General features: G+C 55.5%; 1 long non-coding RNA gene across 1 annotated transcript; it reads left to right on the top strand.

The window, feature by feature from the left end:
- The first annotated feature begins 1899 nt into the window (after positions 1-1899).
- On the top strand, positions 1900-3299 carry LOC139040487 (uncharacterized). Its single transcript, XR_011494992.1, has 3 exons — positions 1900-2205; positions 2367-2442; positions 2558-3299. It is a non-coding gene; the product is annotated as an uncharacterized lncRNA (long non-coding RNA).
- The last annotated feature ends 6006 nt before the right edge of the window (positions 3300-9305 follow it).

The raw sequence follows: 9305 nt of genomic DNA on the forward strand, positions 1-9305 counted from the left end.
TGCACCATTTTGCATTCCCACTAACAGCGCACAGGGTTCCAGTTTCTCCACGTCCTTGCCAACACTTGTTATTACCTGTTTTTTTTGTAACAGTTGGCCTGGTAGGTGTGATGCCCTGGCTTGAGGTCTCTTCTTGGAGGCCCCAGGGGCTTGGCCTTGATGCTGCAGGACCTGAGGCGGGTTTGCAGGTTAGGCCCCTTTGCCTCCCGATCAGACCCTCCCCCAGGCTCCTGCACCCCTCACTCGCTGCCCTCACCTTCCCTGGGGAGCCCCCGTCCCTGGTGCCTGTCTGGTCAGTCGCTGAGGGGGCTGAGCTGCACTTGCCCTGGGGAGACCTCCCCAGGGATCGAGGTGTCGCACGGCCTCCTGTCCTTAGAAGGGTCTGCTAAGAGCTCCCCCACTGGGGCCCAGGGTGTCCACGTGTCTCAAGTCTCTGAACCGAGGCTTAGAGATTGGCTGGGATTCAGGCACAGGTCTCCCCTTCGAGCCGGAATCTGAGGGAATCTGGATCTCAACCCAGCGGGGCTGGGCACTGGACGCACTTTCTAGGGCTGACATTTGCCATCTTTATCATCTTCTTGCTTTATTGTGCTATTAAATTGTGTTAAGATGGTGTCAGACGTGCAGGCAGCAGGACTTTATGACCTTGGGGTGAGCCCGGAGCAGGCCAGGCCCTTTCCCTCTTTGCTCTGTGAGTGATGCTGAGGTCAACAGTGACGCTGAGGGAGCCCCTGACTCATGTGGCAGGAATTTGGAGAGGTGCCAAACGCTGTATTATTCCTTCTGTTCAGGCCCTGGAGAGTCATCACAGAAACTGGAAAATGCAGATGGAAGTTCCTTAGGCCTCCGACAGCTTCTGTGCCTCTCTGAGCTGTGTTTCCACCGTGGCACATGCTTAAGGACAATTTGTACCTGATTCTCTTTATTAAGTAATATCAACTTCTCTGGATATAAAGCGATCCATGTGCGCCAGAGGAACGTGGGAATTGCGGAAATGTGCAGAAAAGGCAGCTAGAACCCCCTCCTCAGCTTAGGCCCCACCCTCAGCAGCCTGGTGTCCCCGGTCCCAGCCCTACACGGGGGGCCACCCACAGGCACTCCCACCGGCCACAGTCTCTTTGCTGAGGACCCTCGGGGCTCTCAGAAATGAGGGTGCACACCTTCGGCTATGAGTGACAGAGGCCTGCCTGGGAGGTGGAGCCTGGCCTGCACTGGCTGGGAGTCCTGCCTTGGGCCTCAGTCTCCCTCCCTGGCCTGGGCCAGCGGGCCGGTGGATGACGTGGACCTGTCCTCCTGGAGGCACAGTTGCTGGTCCCTATGGGCTGGCGAGGGTATTGCCCTCGCTGGGTTGCGCTGAGGTTTAAGTGGTGGCTGTGGGTCTCCCGGGCTGGCAGTGGGCACGTGGTCACTCCTGGGTTGTCCTAGGTCTCACCTCGAGTTGCTTTATGGCCTCTTTTCCAACAGTGTATCAGAGAAATTACATTAATCATTAAATATTCTCTGAGAACATGATTTTCAATGGCTGCAGAATATTCCGCGACACAGCCTCACCCCGCTTCTCTTGGCCACAGCCCGTTGGCAGGACAGTGGGGCTGCGGGCAGCCTGGTGTCTGGGAAATCCATGGGCTTCCTGCCTGTGCATGCTTCTGGAAGGGGCACCAGCTGGGCTCCCTCTGACCAGAGAGGCCCCCGTGGAGCTCAACCTTCTCCCGCCCCAGCCCCAGCCTCTGTCCGCACTCTTGACAGAAGGCTCTGGAAACGCCCTCCTTTAAAGCAACCGCGGAGTTGATGGCAAACACCGGGCTTGTTTTCTCTGCGTTTCCTGGAGACGGCTCTCTGGCGTATGTGGTCATGGCCCCTTGCCATCTGCGACAGGTGAGGCTCAGGGAGGCGCAGGATGTGGGGCTCCGCCAGTGGCTCGGCCCTTCCTGTTGCGTTAGGAGCTGGAGGAACAACCACAGGGCTGGGGTGGCGACGCACGCGGCCCAGATGGACCTGAGCTGGAGCTTCATCCGTCACCTGCCCCCCACGAGCCCTGCCTGACCTGCGGGCCACGGTGACCTTTGGGGTCTCCTGGAATTGGAGTCAGTTCAGGACGGTGCCTGGTAGTCCCCGAAAGGTCTGAGGATGTCTCCGGCCCCTGTGCACAGTCGCCCTGGGTCCTCTGGGGACGGAGAGGAGCAAGAGTCACAGCGGCCATTTTCGGTAGTGTCCCGGGGTCCTCTGGAGGGGACCAGCCTCCCCTCCTTTTGAGGGCTCTGGTGTGTGAACAGGCTGCCATCTGTGATGACAGAGGGGCCCCGACTCTGTTCTTATGGTTCAGGGTAGATGGTCGTTTACCTGACCTAGAACTTTTCTGCTTTTAGAGATCACGCGAGAATTCAGTGGGCCCCCATCTTCCTCACTTCTGGGAACACCGCCATCAGCTGGCCAAGGCCATCGGTCTGCATGGGTCACTCTTCTGACTCTGCTGCCCCTCATGTGCCCACCTGATCCTTGGGGGCTGTGGGCTCCACTTGCCCTGGCACCCGGGAGCCATCTCTCTCGCTGTTCTCAGGTCCCCCCACTTGGTGGCTGCAGTTTCTCACCTCGCATGGGGAAGAGCGGCCCCGAGCTCCTCAGGAGGCCCCGGCTCCCCTCACAAGTCCAATCCTCACAGTCGCGGTGAAAGGAGCATCTTCTGGATCCTCACAGGGGCGAGCAGGTCTTGCCTGGTAAATCTGTACTGACACCCACTCTCCCCAAGCCTGGGATCCTTCCTCTGCAGAAACCAAGGCCATTCCAGCCCTTCAGCCTCATTCAGAGCTGCCACCTCTGGGTCCGGGTTTCAGCCAAGCCTCCGGCCCAAGCGTGAGAGCCCTCCACCCCACGAGCAGTCAGTGAGCGTCCTGCTCAGTGGGCGCATGGCAGTGCCTTCGCCCGACCCTTTGCCACGCTGTCGTCTGTCAGCGCCTGCCCCCACTCCCTGTTCCCATGGGGCTCCCCGAGTTTCTCTGTGTGAGTTGGAAAAGTCAGGCAGTTCTTTAGGTGGCCTGTACCTATCACACTTTGTGCCCACTCTTGGGGTCCGGGGGACTTGAGCCCGCGCCCTGTGGGAATCAGCCTGGGGGCTTGTTTTGGGGAGGGGCTAAATCCTTCAGGACTTTCCTCTCTGATTTCTTCCTTTACTTTTATGCTCAGAAAGGTGTTCTTCCCCTAAAGATCAGATAAACATTTGACTCTATTTTCTTCTCACTCTTTTTTCAGGAACCTGCTTTTCTCCTTATTTTTACCAAATAAGCATTTCTCAACTTATTCAACCTTCCTATTAAATATTATTTTGAAATTTAAAATTGTCTCGTTCGTTTTTGAGTAGGCGAAGAGCGTGGCGTGCAAACAGCGTCCCTGTTCCCCTGCCCAGAGACGACCCTCGACCTTCTGAGAGAGAGTCGATACCCATGTGGATTCGTGTCTCACCGTGGCCGCAACAGAGGGCCACAAACCGGGGGGCTTTAAAACAACAGAGATGAACTCTCACAGTTCTGGAGGCTGGAAGTCGGACATCAAGGCATCGGCAGAGCTGTTCCTCCTGGAGGCTCCGGGGAGGGTCCTTCCTGCCTCTCCAGTTTCCGGTGGCCCAGGTGTTCCTAGGCTTGTGGCCACATCGCTCCAATCTCTGCCTCTGTCCTCATGTGGCTACTTTCCTGTGTCCCTCTGTGTGCCCTTTTCTGCCAGGACCCCCTAAATCCCCAGGAGGGTCTCATCTCGAGATCCTTAATTGCACCATAAAGATCCTTTTTGCATATAAGGTCACATTTGCGGTTTCCAGGTGGACATGCCTTTTGGGGAAACCGTCCAACCCAGACAGCGCAGGGGAGCAAGCACACGAGATCTCTCTCTTTCCGACGTACTTGGTAGCGTTCTCCAAACTCTGTTCTGCATCAGGCCAGGGGAGACGGCGAGGGGCCTTTGGATCTGACACACTTTCAGCAGTATCTGACGAGACAGAAGGTGACAGTCCTCACCTGGTTTTCTGACCTGTGACGTGAGATCCGATACGGTAGGAAGGGCGAGCAGAGTGTGACTTTGCCTCTACGGCAGCCGAGCTGGTGAAGGGGAAGGCGTGTGGGCCGCTGCTGTAACTGCGGTGGGTGCCGCCCTCGAAGGCCACGGAGGACGAAGGGACCTCATCGTGTCCCCATTCGCTTCGTGTGAATGGCCCCTGCGGCATGCCCGTGGATCAGGAAGGGAACCAAGTGTCACCCAAGCTTCTGCAGCTGCGCTTGAGGGGGCTTCTTGGTTAGAACAAATGAACACGGCCCCCGGCACGCGCTGTGGGTTACTTCTCTGTCACAAGTGTTCTTCTCTGTCGCCACAGAAAACCCGATCAGAAGCTGCTCCCGTTCACTGTCTTTAGCTTGTTTTTCCTGAGTTTAGGGAGGGAGCACACGTCGCCATGTCTGCACCTGGCAAGTCTTTGGGATCAGGGCAGGATGCTCTGCCTCCCTGGCTGGGTCCCTGCTTGGTCAGTGGCGTCAGGAATTTGGACAGACCTGGGGCTAAGACCCCCCTCCCCCAACGGAGCGATGAGTCTCTCCTTCCCGCCTCTCACCCCCAGCCCACCCCTCTGTGCTCTGCTCCACATGGCTCCTCCGCAGACCCCTCCAGCTGCTTCCCTATGGGCTCTGCCAACAAGAGGTGCTGGTGGAGGGCAGCGAGGGCCTCCTGCCCCTTTCGGCCCCGCACCAGCCACAGGGCACCTCCTCTCAGACACCAGCTCCAGCTGTGACGTGTCCTTGAGTCTGAGCCCCGGGTGTGAGGGTCTCCTCTGAGCACCTGGGGTCTGGGAACCACACCTCTCTCTCTCTGTTCTCCCAGCTCCAGGGGTATAGCCACGTCCCGCATTTACTGATGCAGGTTAGTTCTGGATCTCTCTTTGGTGCTCGCAGCCTTCCAACACCACATCACAACCCTGTGTTACATCACCTCTGTTTGAGACACCGGCATGGTTTAGGTTTCTCCGACTTGGCAGAAGTTTCTGTGCACATAGAATGTTCTATGGAGCTTCTCCTGGGCTCTACGGAGGGCTCAGCTCAGGGCCCGGAGTATTTGGAGTGAAACCACAGGCATTTCTGCAGACTACTGTTCTGATTTTGGAAAGCAGGTCCCACCTTGCTCCTGGGCCCGGTGGGGCTGCCTGGCTTGGGACAACAAATGACCCTGCCAGCTGAGCTGCCATCAAGAACAGAGTCCTCTGACCACCACACTGTGGGCTGGCCACAGAGCGCCATCAAGCAGAGGCAGTATCTGAGAATCAGTGGCAGCAGCTCCCAGAGGCCTGGGCAAGCAGTTCGAGGGTCCCTCCTCTCCCCCCACTGCAATGGCCCTGCCTCCATCCACACCTGTGGCCTTGCAGGGAGTCTCTCCCCCCGCTACAATGGCCCTGCCTCCATCCACACCTGTGGCCTTGCAGGGAGTCCTCTGTGACCAGCTGACTGAAAACTGGGGCCTGGTTTTCAGGGGTTCTGCATGACACGCCGGCCGGCACCCCCTGAGATGGATGTTGGAGCATCCGTTCAATCAGGAGTGTCCCCGGGAACTCATGGCCAGAGACCAGAGTGTAAGGCAGAGAACTCAAGAGCTGTTACATCTGAGGGATGCACAGTAGGAGGCGCGCAGTGCAGGCGAAGCATCGAGCGAGTCGGGCTGCGCTGGGATGATTCATTCGTCTGGGGGCTGTCCCCGAGGCTGATGTAACTTCTTCTTAACAGGCCATTGGCCAGAGGGGAGAGGAAGGGGAGGGTTTGCCCACTGGTTACTATCCTCCCACTGGTCTGAATGTCACCTCCTGGGTTGACTTTCCCAAACCAGGGGTGTGCATGAGTGGGTGCAGGCCAGGTACGTGTGGACATGAGAGGGGAGCCCTGGGTGAGAGGGAGGGGCTCTCACGAGGTGTCTGCAGGAAACCCTTTGGAGGCCTCCCAGAGCTGGCCGTCTAGAGGTCTCTGGAAGGAAGACGGGGGGCGGTCATAAGGGGTGCTGATTCTGCGATGGTGAAGACCCCCGCAGACAGAGCTCTGGCTGGGGCATCGGTTGGCTTCTCACCTGGACCAAGAGGGGGCTTGGGGTCTGAATCTGCAGATTCCCAGAGAGTGGCTGAAGAGTCGATGGAATGCCCAGGGCCTGGAAAAACAGGATTGTAAGGCGAGGAGCCAGGAGGTCTTGGGAGTGGTGTGTGGGTGCAGGTGGGCAGAGAGGGTGAAGGTTTTTGTGTCCCATGTGAGTGTCCACTAGGGACTTTGCAGTGGAGGAGGCACCTGGCAATCAGGTGGACAGATGACCAGTGCGGGCGGGGGTCCGTAGCCTCTTTCTCGGCTCTCTGTGCTTGCTGAGTGGCTCCTGGACAGAGAGGCCCCTAGGGCAGCACAGAGGCTGTGCGTCGCTCAACCACACAATCTCCCTGCTGACCACAGTGCCTTTCTCCAGGCAGCAGGCCAGCCCCCGGTTCCCATCAATCATGGAAGGCCAGCACTTGGTCCCCACAACATTTCTAGACATGGATTTGCTTTTCTTGCCCCCAGAGTTTCTGCCAGCAAATCATCCATGGACCCAGCAGCATCTCCTTCACCACCATCTGCCCCCATCCCTTTGGCTCCCTTCTTTCCTCAGAGGAAAGAGGCAGCAGGACTTCAAGCCACCAGCCTGGCATCCCATCACCAGAGCCTGTCCCCTGGGAGCAGCTGTTCTGATGTCACGGCAGGACGGCCCACTGAAGATCTGCTATGGTGCCAGGTGGGAGACTGCCCTTGAAGGGATGGGGGGCCATCCCAGAGAGTGGACGGTATACTCGGAAGGAGTGTCCGGGGCTGTTTCTTGGAATCATGGGGGCAAGTTGCGGTGGCTCCCTTGCTGTTACACCTGGTCGCCTGCTCTTATAGTGTTGCTTTTCATTCTAGTTCTGAGGTCTTGTGTCCTAAGGGAGGACCACTCCCACCCAGGGACACTGAAGTGGCTGCTGGCCTTAGGTCAAGAGCGTCCCAGTGCTCTGTGCTGCCGCTGAACTGACAGGAAAGAGCGTGGAGTCGCCTCCTGTTGGGGTGATGGATCCTCGATACCGAGGGGAGTCAGACTGCGGCTGTAACTGCATGGAATCCAGTGAGACCAGGGCTGAGACCAGATGACCGAGACCCTGGGCAGTAATAAATGCGTGTTTTTACAAATGTCTTGTCTTGACTAATTTAGACTCGCAGAATAGTTGCAGAAACAGTACAGAGATGAACAGGATGCCCCTTCCCCAGCTTCCCCTCATGGTCATCACGGCATGGTCACCCAAAAGAAGAAGTTCACCCCGGTGTGGGCTGTGACCTGCCTGCGGACTTTCCCCGGGTGCCACCTGCTTCTCCACCCGTGTCCCTCAGATTCCACATCTCGTTGATTGTCTTGTCTCCTTCGTCTCCTCCGATCTGTGACAGTTTCTCCTTCTTTCCTTGTCTCCCGAGACCTTGACACTTTCGAAGAGTCCCGGGCAGGGATTTTGTACAACGTCCCTCAACTTGAGTTTGTTGGCTGCGTCCTCATGACCGGGTGGGATTTTGCAGAAGTGAAGTGCTCCTCCTGGTGCCTGGTGTCGGAGGGCAAGTGAAGCTGCTACATTGTATCACTGGCGGTGCCAACCTCCTTCGCTTGGTTAAGAAGTGTCTGCCAGGTGTCTCACTGCCAAGTTCCATTTGACTACCTCTTAACTAGTGAGTGTCTTCTGGAAGATACTTTGATTCTATGCAATAACTTGTTTCTCTTCAGACCTGGGCCCACTGATGGTAGGCTCCGTCAGTAGATCTGCCAGCAGCAACAATACCACGGTGTCTCACGGTGAATTCTACTTCCTCTTTTCTTCTTCATTAATCAATCAGAATTTTTTATAAGAATGAGCTGTTTCTCCTCATTTATTTATTTACTCAATCATTTGTAGTACTATGGACTCATAGATATTTGTTGTATTCTTTGGGTTATAATCTCGGATTACAGTTATTTATTTGGTTGCTCAATTGTTTCAGCTCTGGCCACTGGGAGCTGCTTCACGCTGTCTCCTGCGTCCTTTTGACATACCTCCATCCTTTTCTGAGCACTTCCTTATTTTCTGGCACCACAAAATGCTCCAGATTTATCTCACAATTTCCTTGCTCAGAAGGAAACTACTTCTCCAGGGAGCCCTGGTTCCTTTTATTGGACAATGGTATTTAGAAACCCAGATCTGGGCATCAGGTGTGGTCATTACTCCTGGGTGTCGTGTTTGCAGGCCGTCTCACTGGACAACACTAGAAAAATGCATGTGTGCAGGCCAACTGAAATGAGCATATCTGTCATCTGTCTATCTTAACTGTGTATCTGTCTATCCGATTTATCTATCTATCTGTCATCTACTGTCTATCTATCCATTATCTATCTATCTATCATCTATCTATCTCTCCATCCGTCTATCAATCAATCATCTATCCAATGCTTATTGTTTTCAGCCATTAGAGTTGGATGCTTTGTTATGCAGCAATAGCTGACTGATACATGTGGCTAGGACTTGGCAAACTATGTTTCCAGGCTCCTGGCCAGTAGGCTTCCTGGAAGGCACTGTTGGGAGGTGGGTGGGAGTGGGTGGGAAGAGGAGGGATTTCCTTTCTTTTTCCAGATTTTTTCAGAGTCCCTCGAGTCACAGAGGGTGACTCCTACTCCAGTCTCAGCTCTTTCGGGCACTCCTACCACCGGCTGTGCCAAACCCCCTGCGAGGCCGCTCCTCCCTGCTGATGGGTTCTGGGAGCCCCACCTCTCCCTTTGTTTCCTCCAGCCCGGGGAGCAGAAGCTGCTTCCTGCTGCTCCTCATGTTGGTGCCTCAGAGCCTCATTCTGCCCTGCCAGCCTCCAGCACCCGTGGAACCCGTTCTCTGTACTGAACCACCTCTGTCTGAACAATAGATATATATATGTATGACAGGACAGTAATCGATACAGGGTAGATTTCCCAGGTCAGTCCAAGGTCCAAAGGCTGGACAAAGACTAGAGAGCAGGTGAGGGGTCTGAGCTTATCTTTGGGGTCCCCAGAGACAGAACTTCAGGAGGAGGGGCTCACAACATGTGGGATGCCCGAAAACAGTATTTGAGGGGAAACATCGAGCACTAAACAGCTACAGAAGAAAAGAAGAAAGGTCTCACGTCAATGACCTCAGCTTCCACCTTAAGAAGTTAGAAAAGAAAAAGAAGAACAAATTAAGTCCAGAGTGAGCAGAGGAGAGGAATATCATTGATAAAATGAAGCAGAAAAAAACCCCAAAGCACTAG

The sequence above is a fragment of the Equus asinus genome, chromosome 17 (genome assembly GCF_041296235.1).
Source record: "Equus asinus isolate D_3611 breed Donkey chromosome 17, EquAss-T2T_v2, whole genome shotgun sequence".
NCBI classification, from domain to species: Eukaryota; Metazoa; Chordata; class Mammalia; order Perissodactyla; family Equidae; genus Equus; species Equus asinus.